Genomic DNA, 17,919 nt, shown 5'->3' on the forward strand with positions numbered 1-17,919 from the left:
CTCTGTTCCCTACAACACAGCTCCTTCCCTTGGCTGTCAGTGAGTTTCTAGAACCCAAATGTCAGACCCTGCTTGCTGCTAAGTAAAGTCCAGGGAGCACTTCTCAATGGGACCTAAGTTCTGTCCTCCTGCTCCTCCAGCCCCACAACAGCCAATGGGGGCCAGGTCTCTCCAGGTCCCCCAAGCCTTTCTTCGGGGCAGGGGACCCCACATGCCCCAGATCCCATCCAGCCAAGCCACTGCCCACAATTCCCCTTCCCTTGGGCCAGACCAGCTGCAGGAAGTGCCATTCCTCAGCCTGTGTTGCAGGTCCCCTGTGACTGTGCAGAACCAGCATGTCTTCAGTGGAGCAGGAGACACCAGTCTGGGCTTCCCCAAGGACACACCAGCCTTGTACTGGACACCCCCAGCTCCAGCCCCTCTGGCTCCCTGTTTCCCTCTCTCTGCCCTGATAACGTCTTCTTCCCCTCACACACATGAAAGTGATGATAAGTAGCAATAATTTTGCTTCTGTATTTGTGTCACCAAAACTTCCAGCTAATTCCTGTAGCTGCCAGCACGGAGGCACTAATACCTCTGTGAGAGACAAAGCAATTATTTCTAAACATAGCTTGTCCCTTGCATTGTCACTATCAGAACCACCCAACCCCTGGGCCGCTGTCAGCATCTTCCTCTAACTAGCAGGGGAAAAAAAGATAGTTTTTCCCCAAAAAACACATCCAGTGGCCTCGAGCAAACCAAGATGCACCCAAACCCTTGCCTCCCCCAGCCCTGCAGCACCCAGCCCATGCTCAGGTCCAGTAACTCAAGGTGGGTGTGACACGAGTGTGACCGTGGCTGGAGGGGGGCACAGGCTTCACCCAGGGACAGCTGGGACAGACAGGGACATCACCCTGACCAGGGATGAGACTCTCCAGTGCCTCAGTCCAGAGCACTGGGGCTGCTCTGAGCTCTGCAACAAAAGCTGTCTGGGTGACAGGGACCCCACTGGGCACAGCAAAGCCCCCAAAGAGGGGCCCATTTTTAGGGGAGGGAGAAGAGATGCACTGAGCATAGACATCAGGAGCTGGCTCTCCCACGAGTCTGAGCATCAGCCCCATTCAGCCACCCAACTTCTCTGCCTCACAAACGCCTCCCTGCTCCTTCCCAGGTGACAGACATGGCACTGCCTGACCCAGACACAGGCACATTAGCTGTGCTCCAATGTCTCTGGCTGGATGGAGACACCGTGTCTGCTGCAGGACCCTCTGCAGCACCAGACCTTGTTATCCTGCAGGTCTGCTCTCAAGAAATTAAAATGAGCCATAAAATGACAAGTGAAGTGAAATAAGGAATATAAGAGGGAGAATGTAAATGGTGGCATTGGCACATGAACAGCACCCAGGTCAGCACAGGCCCAAGGAGGGGACATGAGACAGGGACACGGCTCTTGTGCACAGCAGCCATGGTGGTCCCACCCCCTCTCTCAGGAGGGAGAGGTCCCTGCTCACCCTACGGAGCCACAAGGCTTTCAGAGCCCTTGAACAAGATGTGGTACCCCCAGCCCTGCAGAATCCCCCAGGTTTGCACAAAGCCCCCAGATCCACGAGCAGCCCCCACTCGAAGGACACAGGCAGGAATAAGCAGCCACAGAGTTAATGAGCAGACACAGTCTCCCCACCAAGGGCTGAAATGAGCCAATACCTGGAGGCAGCACACACCTGGGTGACCTACATACCACTGCTGATGGAATATTTAACGGCTCTTTCCAATGGGTTGGGCACGAAGAACCTCACGGCTCTTGCAGGTAATGAAGTCTCTGTCTCCATCTCTCCTGGCCTCAGATCTCAGAGGGGTTCACAGGAACAGACGGAGGCTGAGCAGGGAGAACAGGGGTGGGAGCTACACCCCTGCCCTGGGATTTTGGCCAGATGCTCACCAGCATCCCAAATATTCATAGAGCTCCCAAAGCGAGGGGCTCACACCCCGAGCAGGGCACCGGGATACTGCTCTGGCTGCTTCCCATCTGAGGCCAGTGACATCCCCCTGCCCAGAGCTGCCCAGGCACCTCCACCCCTGGCTGCTGCATGGGAAGCACCAGGGATGCTCCAGAGCCACCCACACCACGGGCTGGTCCCAGGTGGAGGAGGCAGCTCCAGGTGTGCTACACCTGCAGCTCCTGTCCCAATCCCAGAGCAGCCTCCCAGGGGAAGGGACCCTGGAACAGCCCCGAGCTGAGGGAGGGGGGCCGGCTCCCTGTGAACTGCCCTTAAAAATGTTTCCATAACACTTCATAGTCAACCTGCAGTACCACCTCCAGTAATTAACAGCTACATTTTAATTAAACATTGATTAGCAACTAATTAGTCTAATGATTAGTCACCTGAAGGAGACAAAGCAAAATACTGGGGCTGCCAAGATAGGAGCTGGAGAAGGCAAATGATGAAAGATGAGAGGGAGCTGAAATTCCTCCTCTACTTCCCTCTGGGCCAAACGTTTCTTCATGGTTTGGTCCTTTACAGATAAAGCTTCGAGGTGAATTTTCCTAATTGTGACAATTCTGTCAGAGTCTCAGGTGAGTGATGGGGAGGAGATTGAGTTATTTCATCTTTCCCATCAGATCTCAGCCTGTTAATGTAGCTAAAGGCCCTCTCCCTGCCTGAAGAGACTGAGTCTGTCACCTTAACGAAGTCAGGGAGGACTTTTGTGCCTTGAGAACTGCAGCATCCCAAGGAGATGCCTGTGGAGTGCAGGCAGCCCCCAGACAGCAGCAGTGTGTCCCCTGCCAGTGGCCACTGCAACCCCTCAGACCCTGCCATCACTTTCCCAGTCAGACCCACTTTGTTGTCTCCTGCATGTTGGAGGGGTCTCCCAGCACTCTGCTCCCCCTCCCCACACAGCTGCCCTGTCATGTGCAGGGCTCTGTCAGACCCAGCTGATGGGGCTGTGTGGGGCTCTGGGATGGAGGAGGACAGAGCAGGCAAAGACAGCTTGGTGGCAGCTGGCAGGGCACAGCACAGCCCGCTGGGTCCCAACCTCCTCTCGAGGGAGGCAGGCTGGGGACCTGCTCCCTCTCCCTGCATGTGGTCCCATCCTGATGCAAACACCTCACCTGGGCACGTGCTGCTTCACTGCACTGAGTGCCACAGCTTCGGTCCCTGTGCCCACCCTGCCCTGGCACCTTGGCAGTGGCACCTCCAGGTACCTGCTGAGCACCCACCCATGGAGCCCTCCCGCAGGACACCAACTCTCGGCATCCCAAAATACACCCTCACACCACTTTGCCCGGCACAGCCACAGCTTTGCACTTACAAGGAGCTGGATAGTTGGGCCAGGTCCCGAAAAGCAGCTTCCCCACGTGCCAGGGACTCATGTTCAGCCCTGTCCTCCAGAACAGGCTCTGTGGGTGACGCTCCCACGGCTGCGCTCGGAGTGGGCGGCTGCCCCTGCACCCCCACTCCTCTACCAGGCCGTGCTGGATGAGGATGTTTATTATTTTGCTGGTCCCTTTTGTGAGATAATCCTATTTACCTCCATCACTTATGCCTCAGAAAATCACTCTGGCTGAGGGTTATGAAAGCACTTACAGCAGCGCTCCCCTGGCACTCTGCAGCTCCTGCCCCCACCAGCTGCTCTCCCAGAGCATCCCCACACTGCCCGGCAGCTCTGCAGCCCCTTCCCTCCCCCCACACAAGGGTCTTCACCCTTCTGCAAGTTCAAACCCTCTTTGGGTCTTCCCCCTCCCCCCTTTTCTTTCCACCTCCTCCCCCTGCTCATTCCTGGCTCCTCTCGGGGGTTTTACAGGGAGGGGAGGCAATGCTGGGGTGTTTAGGGAGGTTGTGCCAAGCCTGCACTGAACTGGACCCAGCTGGGAAGGGTTGGGAGGCCATGGCATGGCAGTGCTGCCCAAGGAGCCCGTTGGCATCGCTCACACTGCCCAGACACAGGAAACTCCCCCTGCGAGGTCACCCACAGGCAGAGGCCAGGCAGGATGGAGAGGGCCAGGCTCAGCAGGGAACAGTGGAATTCAGGAGCCACCCGTCTGTCTGTGGGTAGCAGTGGGACACACAACCCAGCCCAGCCAGTGAGCCCTAAGCAGAAGCCCTTGAGCCCTGGGGGACATGAGGACCCCCAGCAGGGGGTGGGAAGGGTTAAACAGAACCCTCATCCCCCGCCTCCCTCCTGGGGCTGAGGTGCATTGATCGGACATTGATCACTTCACACATCCCACACGGGGATCACAATCAGTGGGGTCAGCTCAGGGAGAGGCAGCTGAGTGGACACTGATACCTTCCTCCTCCTCCTCATGCTGGGAATGGCACCTGCTGGGAAGCCCCTGCAGCTCCCACACAGAGACCAGCAGCAGTGGGCAGGAGCCTGCGCCAGGGGCTGGTCTGCCTGCGGGCACTGCTGCTGCTGGGCATGGCCTTCCCACCAACTGGGAGACCCAGGAACAGTTGGGAGATGACCAGCCATGCTGGGAAGAGTCCCCGGTTCCCCTCTCCTGCTCACACTGACCCAGAGAACCCAGCTACATCCCGCTCCCACTCCAGAGCTTCATCCAGCTGAAGGCGTGAGCTCTGGCAGCAGCAGAGGCAGCAGCTCTGGCTGCGGCTGTTTCATGCTTCTACAAAGCAATCTGCTCCTTGGGCTCCTCTGTTCCTCCCTCTTATGCAACTGCACAAAATGTAGAGGAAAACAATCCCCTGGATGCTAATTTATCCGAGGAGCTCGAGCAGCTTTGCACGAGGCAGTAGTTTTAGCAGGAAAAAACAAAGGGAACAGCCATGTCTGAAAGGCTGCTGCTGCTACCTGCCCTGCCTCCCAGCATCCTGCCCTGCCTTCCAGGGATCCTGCCCCACTTCCTGGGATCCTGCCCTGCCCAGCTCCCCCAGGGGTCCCTGCCCACATCCCTACCTCCTGCATCTGCCACTGCCTGCATCCCTACCTCCTGCCTGCCTACTGCCTCCATCTCTCCTGCCCCTTGTCCCCATCCCTGCCTCCATCCCTCTCTGCCGGATGGGCAGGGCTCTGGTTCTGCTCACCCACTCAGAGAAGCAAACTGGGGGTGGTGGGAGCAGTGGGATCCAACATCAAACCATCTCCCTGCTCCAGAGTGCTCCGAGGTGACAATCCCCAGGGATGTGCAGGGAGATCCCACAGCCAGCCTGACCTCAGCACTGCTGCCAGACTGGCACAGGGCCACCCACATGAGCTGGGGTGCCCATGGGAGCTGACCTGGGAGGCACCTCAGGAGTACCTCTGCTGCTGTGCCCCTGTTGCTGCCCCCAGGCACAGCCCGAGCCCCCACAGCCCCTCACCTCGGGCCACTCTCCGTGTATGGGTTCCTCTGGCAATCCCTGGTTTGGTGGCGTGAACCAGGGCCTGACAGCAGCCAAGGCAGGGGGATTGATTTCTTGCTTTATTTTAAGTGCAGTTAATCTAATAGGTAATTTATTTAAATTGATAGGGCACAGAGAAATTACGTTTCTCTCATCTCCAAAAGGATTCCACCGCGTCGGGTGAGCTGGGTGAGCTGCAGAGCTGGGCTGGGGGTCCTGATGCCTCCCAATAGCTGCCTTGATCAGCTTGTCATATTTTTCAATTCATTACAGCCATTTTAGCAAACAACCACTATGGATTTTTTGTTAAAACAGCTCTTGCTGTGTTGGCGATGTGTGAGCTGGTACCTGCCTTAACCACTTACAGTAAAGCTTTCCCTCCAGGAAGGGGTCAGGGCTCCCTACAGACCCCCAGCTGAGCAGGGAGAGGGTTGGTGAGGGGGCCCCCAGTGCAGGCAGCCCAGCCCAGGGGTTCATCCTGCCACCAGACCCTGCTCCTGGCCACAGCCTGTCATTAAAGCCTTTCTGGGATGTGCTGTGGGATGCTCAGTGCCACCAGCCACTTGCACATCAGAGCAGCGAGGGGAGAGAGCACACCCAGGCTGAGCATGTGGCTCTAACACCTTTGGGAATCACCTTTAGTGCTCTCCCTGGTTGTGCTGGGGCACACGGGCTCCTGCAAACAGGCTCCAGCAAACACCCCTGAGCATTTTCCCAGGAGGGCAGGCTCATCTCCAGGCTGCAGCCCTAGCTAAGGAGGGGAATTTGGAGGTGTCAGGGGCACCAGTGACAGCTGGCACCGGTAAAAGCTCCTGCTGTGCCAGGGCTGCACCCTTGACAGGGCATTCCCAGTACTGGGCTGTTTCTCTGCCAGTGCCACCGTGGAGATGTGGGTGAGCTCCCTCTTCATGGAGGGGACAGGGGTACAGCCCTCACTTATCTGGGTAATAACACCAACTTTCCTGGCAGAAGGACAATGCCTGCCCTGCCCACCTGCCCACAGAAGCCCCCAGGCTGCACTGCCAGCCCCACAGGGCCAGGCCAGCCCCACACTCCCACCCCACAGAGCTAACACAGCCGCAGCCACCGCCTTCACCTCGCACGTCCCAGAGCTCCCTCCCCACAGGAACTCCAGTAATGAGTAAATTGCTGTTATTCTGTGCCCAGCTCTTCTGATCCATCCTGATGAGCACCTTCCCCTCACTGCCTCAAAGTCACAGGGTGGAGGGACATATCCTGCAGACACAGACCCCCAGGGTCTGGGATGACTGCAGGGTGGGCTGGGATCTCCCTCTGGGTCCCCTAGGAAGCCCTGCAAGCTGTGTCTGTGACCCCAGTAAGAGGCAATAAATGGGGATGGAGCAGCGGGGCCGAGGCAGGGCATTAAGCCCTTGGTGGAGGTTCCTCAGCATCTCCATCAGTGCCCAGGCTCTGCACCACCAGCAATCCTGCAGAGCCTCCCCAGCTCCCGGGAAGAGCCAGCCCATGGCTCCAGTGAGACCCAAGGCTGTGGCAGGTTTATATCACGTGCTGCTCAGTGTCTCACGTTGGCTGCAGGTGATCCCACCGCTGCCACTGCGGCTGCACGGAGCTCACTGTAGATCTGATTATGCCATAAGGGGCATCAGAAATGCAACTTGTTGCCTATTTCCCAGAGTAATTAATTTCATCTGTATTGAACAAATGACATAATTTGAGGATTTCTGGGTTATGGATTAACTAAAGACCAGATGAGAGCATCCTCATTGGCTCTGAGATTAATTAACAGCATGAGGTGAAGCAAGCTCTCTCCTCTCCCTTGGCTGCTGCAATTTTAATCCACCTGCCTGGCCCTGCACTGTCCTGCCCTGGGCAGCAGCACTACCATCGATTGGGGCACAGGAGCTCTGGCCAGCACTCCTTCCCACACCAGGACACTGGGAGATGCCAGGGAATAAAGCCACATTTTATGTTTTCCCAAGGCTTCTTGCTCCCCTGCCCAGATGAGCACTCCATGATCTATCTCCTCCCTGCCCTGCTCCATCTCCTCCTCCTGGGGCACAGACTCAGGCCAAGGATCTCCCCACACACACCTTCAGCCTCACTGAAAATGTTCTGTGTGGGGCCAGGCAACGGGGCTTAGTGCAGCATTTATTCATGAGCCAGGCGTTTATTTAATGTGCCTTGCGACGCAGGATCAAAGATCTAGAGCAGCACCTAATTAATTATTTTTCCCTTCTTCTGTACCATCCCCTCACTGAGCGCTGAGGCCCCGAACGGAAAAGCTCCCTTCCAATGACTCTGCATAATGAGATGGATTTGGACTCCAGCAAATTTGTTCAGTTTTATGGAGTATTATATGAAAAAGCTGTGAAATTAAGTTCTGTCTTTGCTATCACGCCATGGCCATCAGAGCGCTTTTATGTGCGGCGCTGAGACTCAAAGCCGGGAAAGGGAGTCCTTGCTGCAGTAATGTGGCGACCGGGGAGAGGGAGGAGCCGTGCAATGAGGATGACATGGTGCCGGGTTAGACCGGGGAGATAATGAAGGAAACAAGAAAGGGATGTAGATGAAGAGGGCTGCAAGCAAAGAGCCCGGAACTGGAGCGGTGGCAGCCAGGAGGCTCTGGCAGCGGGGAGGATGGGGGGGCTGGGGACGATGGGGAGGACAAGGAGGGATTCCTTCTCCCACTCTTCCCTCTGTAAAGTGCTCCAGCAGCCCCACTTGTGGCATGAGGAGGCAAACGCCACCATCCTGGGGACACAGCAGAAACCCCAAGGGAGGTTGACCCTTGTCTGGCACATCCCTACCTGGCCTCGCTCCTGCTGCCCCAGCAGCTGCCTTCCCATGCCAGCTCCTTCTTTGCCTGTCCATCCCTTCCTGGGCTTTCTCCTCCCTCTTCTCTTCCCACCCCCAGCCTTCCACCCCCTCCTCTCCTCATCAGCCCTGCTCCCCCGCATCTACCCCAGAGTGAGCTATTTTTTCCCTTGGCAACTTTATAACCCATCTTCTTGCCTGACAGCAATTAAGTAATGCTTCACTTCCAATCCCATGGCCCATAAACATCGGGAAAGGAAAATGTTAGAAAGAAGCAAACAATCAGATCTGCACACAGATCCACACACACGTGTACAGACAGACAGGGACAAATGTGGGGGACGGGGGAAGATGGTGGGGACGGCTGAGCCCCTTCTTGGTTGAGAGACTGGAGACCTCCTCACACAGGCCACAGCCCCCTGCAGTGCATGGCAGAGGAGAGAGGTTTCCATAATGCAGAGGAAGGAGAGCAGCATCACCCATCCCCAGAGCTCACAAGCCCAGCTCCCCAGGCTGGCTCTCAGGCTGCTGCCCTTCCCCTGCCCCATCACTGCCCCTCGCAGCTCCAGCACTTCTGGAGAAACCAAATGGCAGAAAAGTCCACCAAGAGAAAAAGAGGCAGCTCAGCCCCCCACTGTGATGGATGGGATTTTTTGGTGCCTGACAGGCCCTGAGCCTCTGGGGACCAGCACTGATAAATCACACCTTTCAGTTTGCTGTGAACATCTTCACTTTCCAGGGCTGGACGGGGGCTGACACGGCAAACCACGGCACCGGCACAGCACCGGTGTGGGGGGCAGTGGGTACCCCCAGAGCCCAGGCCACCTCCTGAGAGCTGCTCCTGCCCTGACTCAGGAAGCTGCTGTCCTTCATCACCCACCACAGGACGTGCTCTGTGTGCTGAGGGAAGGGTGTGGAGAGCCCAGGGTGCCGGAAGCACTGCCTGTAGTTAGGGCAGGATGGGAAGGGGACATGGACCAGACCTTGGTGATGGTTCCAGGGATGCCCACGGAGGAGCCACACCAGGTGGTCCATCCTGCACTGCTGCTCCATGAAAGGGGATGGGGAATATCGGTGCAGAGGCAAACGCAGCTTGACTAAAACAAGCTCCTTCCCATCCCTGGAGGAGCTGGAGCACAACCTAAGAAGAAACAAGTGACCAGTCAGCAAGAGAGCACAAAATCCAGATGATTACTGAAAAGTTCTGGACATGGCTGTGAATCCCACGGCTGCCAACAGCATCCCCAAGCTATTAAGAAAAAAATCAAGATGTGGACAGAATTAGATTGGCCATAGGTGAAAAATGGCTCAATTATTTCTAGTGCCAGAACCACAGAAGGACATTTCCCTCTGTTCCTGATCCACAACCTCCCACTAATTAGCAGAGCTCGCAGAGAGAAAAATGCTCCGAGCTGCAGAACGAGCCACAGGGAGAGACCCAACACACCGGGTGCATCTGTATGTGCTGTGTGAGCTGGGACAGAGCACCGTGCCGGCAGAATTCCACAGGCTGCTTGGGATCAGACCAGCTGTAGGAGGTGTGAGAGGTGATTTTTGCCCTCTAGGAGGGCAGAGATAGAGCCAGGCTCCGTGGTGACAAGGACTGTCCTGGCTCTGGAGAGGGATATCCTGATCCCACCGCTGTGCCAATGCCAGCTCCTTTCCCTGCTCAGACCATGGCCCAGCGTCCTTGCCTGTGTGGATGCCATGGCACAGGGTAACACCCTGCGGGAGCAGAGGGTTTGCAGAAAGGAACAGGGATCCCTGAGGTTGGAATCAAGAATTCCTGAACTTGCAGAGGCACTGAATGGGATGGAGGAGCAGGGCTGATCTGCGAGGGCAGAGCTCCGAGCAGAATCCAGCCCAGCACAGGTCTCTGTGGGGCCAGGCTGGAGGGCAGAGATAACCACAGGCACTGGCTCCCCAGCCTCTCCGCTCCTTTTTGCAAGGATCTTTTAAAACTACCGATGCATAAAACCAAAAAAAAAGTTACCAGGAGGCTCTGCCCCCTCCCTGCCAAAGTTCGGAACACGCTGTCATCAAGAAAAATGATGCTGGCAAGAGAAAAACCCGCTGGGGTTGCTGGCAATTTCCCAGGCTCCAGCCCCAATGAGTGTTTATCAATAATTTCAGGATCCGGCTGTCGCGGGCGCTGACGGGAGCGCGGGCAGGGAGAGCGCGGGCAGGCGGTGTCAGCACAGCCACGGGCGGGAGCGCCGGGAAGGGAAATCAATTAACGGCTCCGCAGGAGCAGGGATTTGCCGGCATTACAGGGAAAGGGCTGCTCGCTTGCCTGTAACAGGGAAACGCTTAGACGGGGCTTGGTGACACACAGGCACGTCCCAAGGCGAGGGGAGCCCGCAACGCGGCCAGCCCAGCCCCAGGCAGGGCCAGGGATGCTCACAGCTGATTCCTAGGGGAGAGGGAATGGCAGAGCAGCAGTACTGGGTGAGCTGAGCCGTGTCAGCCCGGCTGCAGGTCAGAGTTCCCAGGCTCCATCCCTGCTGCCCAGCTCCTGCCACTCCCTGTGGAGCATCACTCCACCCTGGTGTACCCCCTTCCACCCAGGAAGGGATGGAGGCCCAGCTGGCAGCACATGAAGGCATCCCAGCTCAGGCTCCCAGGACCTGCCTGAGCTCCTCTCACCACTCTGCCCAGGCCCTCCCTGTGCCAGGCCTGGCATTCCCTGACCACTGCTAACACATCCGTGCTCCATGAGCTGCTCTAACTGCAGCAGGGCCCCAAACTGCCCTGGGGTGCCCAGCTCCACGTGAGACAAAGAAAATCCCTCTTTTATTTAGGTTTTAAACCTGTTCCCCTATTGTTTCACTTGATGCCACCTATTTATGGGAAGTAGTAAAAATCCATTTCCTATCGCTTTTTACCACTCCTGAATTTAAAGAAAACTATCCTCAATCATCTCTATTCTCTCTTCTAACCAAGAGAGTCCCAGTTTACTATGTCCTACTCACACAAAGCTACCTGTGCCTTTGCTTAGCCCTGTCATCCTTCCCTTTACTTTCTTAGTTCAACTCCCTCCCTGTTTGTGACTGGGCCACCAAACCCAGGCAGTGCTGGCACTGTGGCACAGCCCAGAGCACAGCAGCACATGCTGTCACCCACTTCCCTAATAACTAACCAGCAATTTGCCTGATTTGACTGACACAAGCTCAGAGATGGCATTTTTCACTGAACTACCCACAGCGCTGTGAGGTCGCTTTTCCTGAGTAGGAATATGAAATTAAAGGTCATTGTCATGGCTTTGTGTGTTCTCATCGGTGTTACTTGGATTTGGAAACCTTCACCTGCCATTTTGCCCCCCAGCCACTGACACTGTGAAATTCTCCACACTCATGGGAGCCACAGCTCCAAAGGGGGCACAGACCCAGCCCGGCACGCTCTGTGAGATGAGTCCTCCAGAACCCAAGCACCAGTCCACGGCAGGAACAGCTGTGAATGTGCCTTCATGTGTGGGGAGAACACAGCCAACCCTTACACACATCTACTTCTAAGAACACCTTCCCTCCCTGGCTTTCTCAAGCTCCTAAAATTCCATATCCTATTCTTTAGGAGATGGCAAGGACTGCCCACCCTGATACCTGCAGCAAGACATGCCCCTGGCACCCCATGTCCCACTCAGGTGGGACACAGCCCTTGGCAGCCTGTGCCCCAGCCTGGCCTCCCCAGAACCAGCCACTTCCCTGCTGGAAGGAATTTTGTTTTGAGCATCTGTCCCAGCATCCTAGCAGGGATCAGACTGGGAGTGCCCGTTCCTGCACTGCCTCTGAAAAGCTTCAGCTGTCCCTTCTGAAAGGAACATTTATTAATATTAATACTCTGCATCATGTCAGACCTTCTCCTGTATTTCTGCTTCCTCCCCAAGCACCTTCCCTGCCTGTCCTGCTCCCAACAGTGAGGCAATTCCACAGGCAGGGCCTGTGCTGCTGGGTGTTCCCCAGCACAGCCCTGGCGTGGCTGTAATGGATTGGTGACACCGCTATATTTATTGGTATTTCAGGAGAAAGGAAAAGGCTACTGGGTGTTCATATGCTCTTGTTGTATTATTTAAGAGAAGCCATTTGAGAGCACAGGAGAAGCAGTGTCTGCTCCCAAAAGGAGGGAAAATAATGGAGGGGAATATTTGCAAAAAGCTCAGTTGAGTAAATATTTTATGCCAAATAATGTTATGGCTTTTGAATGATGCATGTGAGAGAGTTGAAAGGAGGTGAGGCACAGAGTGAGGAGCGTGTGGTGAGCATGGAGGTGTTGGTATGGGGAGAACACAGTGCCCTGGCCAGTACCTCTCACCCTGGCAGGGCTGTGCCACTCCCAGGAGCTGCGGTCGCCTCGTTGCTTTGCATGGGAGAAAATTCAGCCTTGCATGGGAGCAGGGACTGGGGAGCAAAGCACAGGGAGACAGCAGGCAAAGGGATTGCCCTGGGCCAGAAGGAAAAGGCAGGCAGGGGAAGAGGAGGAAGGGCAATCAGTGTGGTGGTTTGGGGGAAGGAGAGCAGGGCCAGCACAGAGGAGGGACATTTCCCTGGACAGAGGAATTCTCCTCCCAGCAGGCACAGGGTGAGCATCTGGCACAAGGGGAGCACAGAGAGGGGTAAAATACCATTAAGTGTAATAAGAAATGAACTTAATCAATGAGCTTTACAGCTGAGGATCAATGGGAGGCAGACACAGCCATTAGCTAAGAAAACTGAGGAAGAGCCACGGGCTCAGATGGAGTGGTCGATGCCAGGATTAACTGAGCAGCAGAGGAAGGGTCCCAAGTGGAGAGCAGAACCAGGCTGTGGCCACAAGGCAGGAGCGACCTGCTCTGCAGGTCTCAGACCCCAACAGGGAACAGAAAGAGGAGCCCAGGCCATGGGCTGCTGAGGAGTCTCATGCTGAGCCCTGGGAAGCACCATGGACCCTGGGCAGGACATGAGTATTCAGCACCAGGGAATGGGACTGATGATGCCAGGGAAAAGAAGGGTCTTGGGCCCCTCATCATCCTCCAGGGATGTTGCTTGGCTGCAGAGAGCAAGAGACAGGGTTTTCTGCCCTGCTCCTGTCCTTTTGCCTCTCTGCTCACCTTGAGCGCTGGCCGGACTGCTCCCCAGGGACCCCCACGTGAAAGAAGCTCAAACTAGACAGCAAAGAGGTCACCCTCCCAAGAAGGGGTTGCACCAACCCAGGTAAACAGAGCTGCTGCTGAGCCAGGGCTTGCCCAGGCCCCAACCTTGAGTGATGTCCCAGTGCATCACTGACCTGCCGCGCCTGGAGCCCGTCTGGGTGGTGCCAGCGTGTGGCTGAATCACCACACACGGGGCTTCCTCCCCGGAGAGAGTCTTGATTTTCAACCCATGAGCAAATTTAGCACTGGGGAAGGCAGACAGTGAGTGGGTACAACCTCCAGGGCTCCGACAGTGCTGCTGCTGAGACACTCCCCGGGCTCCATCAGACCCCCGGCTCCTCCAGCCCTAGTGCTGAACTCCAGCTGTGCGCTCCAAGGCTGTCTCTCAATCCTGACCCCTGCTAGTCCCTTCCCACACTCGCCAAAACTTGACGGCCAGAGCCCGACTGGCCCAGAGCCAGCAGGGAGAGCGGCGTGAGGAGAGACCTCGGGGACCAGGTGCAGACGCAGAGCTGGCTCAGAGCGTTCCAGCCCGGGGCTGTGCTCGAGGCAGAGCTACTGTGCATGCCAGGGAGGGGTGGAAAGCGGCTGTCCCCCGGAGTTCCCCCCCGGGGCGGGTTCCCTTCTCCCGCCGGGGCTGAAATCCCATCCCCGATCCCAGGAGGTGCTCCTGTTCCTCGCGGCGCATGGGGATCGGGCTCCATCCCCATCCCGGGAGGTGCTCCCGGGGCTCGGGCTCCGTCCCCCATCCCGGGAGGTGCTCCCGGGGCCTCGGCCCATCCCCATCCCGGGAGGTGCTCCCGGGGCTCGGCCTCCATCCCCATCCCGGGAGGTGCTCCCGGGGCTCGGGCTCCGTCCCCATCCCGGGAGGTGCTCCCGGGGCTCGGGCTCCATCCCCATCCCGGGAGGTGCTCCCGGGGCTCGGGCTCCGTCCCCCATCCGGGGAGGTGCTCCCGGGGCTCGGGCTCCATCCCCATCCCGGGAGGTGCTCCCGGGGCTCGGGCTCCATCCCCATCCCGGGAGGTGCTCCCGGGGCTCGGACTCCATCCCCATCCCGGGAGGTGCTCCTGGGCCTCAGGCTCCATCCCCATCCCGGGAGGTGCTCCTGGGGCTCGGGCTCCATCCCCATCCGGGGAGGTGCTCCCGGGGCTCGGGCTCCGTCCCCATCCCGGGACCCCCCCGGGTCCCCCCGTCGCAGCCGCACAGCGCCACCTGGCGGCCAGGCCGGCGCACGGCCGCGCTGGGGGGGGGTCCCGGGGGTCCCTCCCGGGGGTCCCTCTGAGCCCCCCGCGCTCGGTGGCACCGCGGCTCCGGCCCGTGGCAGGTACCACGCAGAGCGTCACGGCCCCCCAGGTCCTGCCCGGCTCTTTGCTGCAGGGGCTCAGGGAAACGGGAGATTTGGGGGGGGGGATCTCTGCAGCCGCTCCTGCGCTGGTGAGTGGGTCCAGCTCCGCGGCCAGACCTCCACGGACACCGCACTGTCTCATCAGCTCCCGCAGATCCAGGACTCTCGGGAACAACAAGGGAGCTGTTCCTCGGGAGTAAGACCCAAACTATTGCCCGCCGGTATCGGCATTCATGTCCTGCCCAAGGAGCCCCCCGTGGTACTCAAAGACTCTTCTCCCACTTCCTTCCTCTTTTCTAAGCTTTCCAAGCTGCTTGGCTGGAGCACCTTCCTCCCTCCATCTGCTTCAGGGCTCGGGCCAAGTCCGGAACTGCTCCTGGTTCCATCCAATGCCCTGTCAGTGCTGCCCTGCTCCTGACCTCGGGGCATCGACACCCATCACTCCACCCACCTGTCCCAGGAGCATCCCATCCCCAGCAGCTCCACGTACCTTCCCTCACAGTCACCCCAGACCACCCAGGCACAACTCTCCTGTTCTGCTCATGGGGCAGCTTTAACCACAAGGTCCTGGCACAGGACGTTTTAATGATGCTGATGAGCTTATCTGGTCCTTGGTGCTCAGCAGCTTCATGCTGGGAGCACAGAGGGGCACTGAGGACCCAGCATCTGAGCTGGGCAACCCTGGTTTGTTCAGTTCCCTCCTCATTCTCCTGCCACCTTCTCTCTCCCTCTTCCCTTCCATCACCTTCTTTCCACAGCATATGCAACACCTGAGCCATTGGAGTGGGGCAGGGCAGAGCTACTCCAGGCAGGACAGTGGCATGAGCAAAGCAAAACACCTACTTGCTTTCCATCAACTCATCCTCCACATTATATCCAAGTGCACCAGAGCCAGCTGTAGCTCAGCCTTTCTCAGGGGGATGAAGCCACCCACTCAGAGCCACCACAGTCTCCCACCTCTCCTGCAGTGGCTCCGATCCAGGGCTCTGCCATCCTTCCACTTCCCAGCATTTCCTCCCTCTGTGCTCAGGCAGAGCAGCACCAAAAGGGCTCTGAGAGGGTGGGAGCTTTTATACCAGGTCCTTCAGCCCCCTCCCTCCAGCAGGGCAGGCTCAGCAGTGGAGCCAGCCCAGGTGCTGCCTAGTTCCCTCAGTCCCATCACCAAGGAGCAGCCCAGGCCATGGTGGTAACAGATCCCCACAAAACCAAGTGACCACTCCTGTGGAACAAAGTATCACATTCCTGACTGACATCCAGGAGGCACCCTGAGAAATTTGCAATCTGATTATCCCTTTGAAAATGAAAAAACAAAGAAGGAAACCTGCCCAGCCCCTGCCTGCCCAAACTACTCCCTGGCACTGCCCTGCACTGCCCATGTGTCCACATGCCCCAGGGAGCTGTTTGCCCTTGGGGAGCTGAGCACATCACTTTTTTCAAAGGTTGGAAACAGACTGGGCCCACAAGTAGGGCACTTGCACTCGTGGGTAACTTCTCTGGGCTTGTGGTCTCTATTTTTGAGCCCCTTCATCAGTCTTCACGGAGTTAATTGGTGTACAAGTGCAGGATGGACACTGTCAGCCCCAGTGTGCTTAGCAGGGACCACGGTCCCCAACCAGCTGCTAAGGCTGACAGCTGGTGGTGCCCTCAGAGCTCATTCCTGTTCTCAGGAGCGTTTCCAAGGATGCAGGATCAGTGCTGTCAGCATGGAGCCCGCGCTCTGGAGGACGCTGAGCAGGGACACAGTGGGCCCAGAGCAGCCACAGCCCCTCGGGCACATCCGCACACGGAGCGAGCACCTCTGGGGCGTTGTTAGTGCAAAATCAGCCGTTTCAGGTGGAACTCGCAGTGTCCCCAGGCAGCACGGCCAAAGGTGATGTTCTTTATCAGTGCCTTGTGCTCCTCAGATACCAAATATCAAAATGTGCTTTGAAACATTCCTGATATCGAATATTCCTTGGAGATTAGTGCAGAGCCTCCTTCTAGCTCATCTCTTCCCTCCCAGCAGAGGCGACGAACATGATACGTTATCAGGACCTTCCCACGCTGTTAGCAGTGGCACAGGGACTTGGTGACCCACCTTGGAACAGCACACTGAATATTTAGGAATTTCCTGAGCTTAGTAAATGATAACATCTTTATCATGTGAGCCCTTTAAACCCTCAGTGCTGCCAGGAGCCTCTGTCCTCGATGAAGGACAATATCGGACCCAGGGCACTGATAAAAAATAGTTCCCTGAGTAAACAGCAGTGTCAGGCTGGAGAGAGGAGAGCTGGACTGGCAGAGACAGGTGCTGGACTGGCACACAGGGGTGCTGGGCTGGGAGAGAAGGGTGCTGGACTGCCATCAGTCCAACACTGATGACTTCCATTAGCAGAAGGGGTTGGCTCAAGGCTCAAAGCACAGGTCAGGATTCATCCCAGCATTTCCACTGTCTGCAAACAGAATATCCAAGGCTGCACTCCCAGCTGGTGTTGGGAGGTCCCTGGTGTTTGGACCACTCACTGTGTCCTTGCAAGATTATCCTGTGTCACACACACAGGGAAAGAGATGCTGATGCCCTCCGAGGAATTGGTCCAGATGGGAACACTCGGGATGCTCAGGGCTACAAAGAGACTGTCATTAGTCCAGGAAGGATGAACTCAAGTGCCTGAGGATCCTCTGCCCAGCTCAGCCTTGGAGAAAAACACCAAGGAACAACCTCACACATTGCTGGGGAAACTGGGGGAGATGGCCCTGCTTGGTGAGGAGGGGATGCAAAGCACAGAGGAATAAATCTGGACCTGAGCGAAAGGAGAACAGCAAAGACATAAAGGTTGGGAGTCCAGAGCCCAGGGAACCAAGGCAACCTCTGTTACATAACCCTACAAATGTCTTAAACCCAGTTTTGCTGAGAAATGAGTCGTCAGCAATGATTAAACCCTGGAGAAGCCATAAACCAGCAACTTCTGATAAAATGGAACACTGATAGGGCGAAGCTCAGCAGTGTGTAAGTGGATGAGGGTCATCCATGGTGAGCAACAGAACCCGGGCAGTGGGAGCTGGGCTAATGGAATACAGGGGCTTCAGAGCTGGGCTGCCCTCTGGAGCATCTCTGGAGGTTGGTGCATGGCCAGGGTCCAGGGAAGATCCTCAGTGTTCAGCTCCACAAAGCCACACTGGAGAACCTTGGGTAAATCCAAGCTCCTCCCTGACCCTCTGAGCCCCCATCTTGGGGTGGACGAGCAGCCCTGGGGGAAGTGAGTCGCCTTCTGAGGCCAAACTGCTGACCACAGACCAGGGCACTGAGAGCCAGGAGTGGGGAAAGGACACCACAGTGGGCTGAGAGGGATGGT

General features: G+C 57.1%; 1 protein-coding gene across 1 annotated transcript in view; it reads right to left on the reverse strand.

Moving 5' to 3' along the window:
* The window catches only part of RBFOX3 (RNA binding fox-1 homolog 3), a 140,878-nt gene that overhangs the window by 113,462 nt on the left and 9,497 nt on the right, over nt 1–17,919 (reverse strand). The window lies entirely within an intron of this gene.

The sequence above is a fragment of the Myiozetetes cayanensis genome, unplaced genomic scaffold, assembly GCF_022539395.1.
Source record: "Myiozetetes cayanensis isolate MyiCay16 unplaced genomic scaffold, myiCay2020 scf22, whole genome shotgun sequence".
Taxonomy (NCBI): domain Eukaryota; kingdom Metazoa; phylum Chordata; class Aves; order Passeriformes; family Tyrannidae; genus Myiozetetes; species Myiozetetes cayanensis.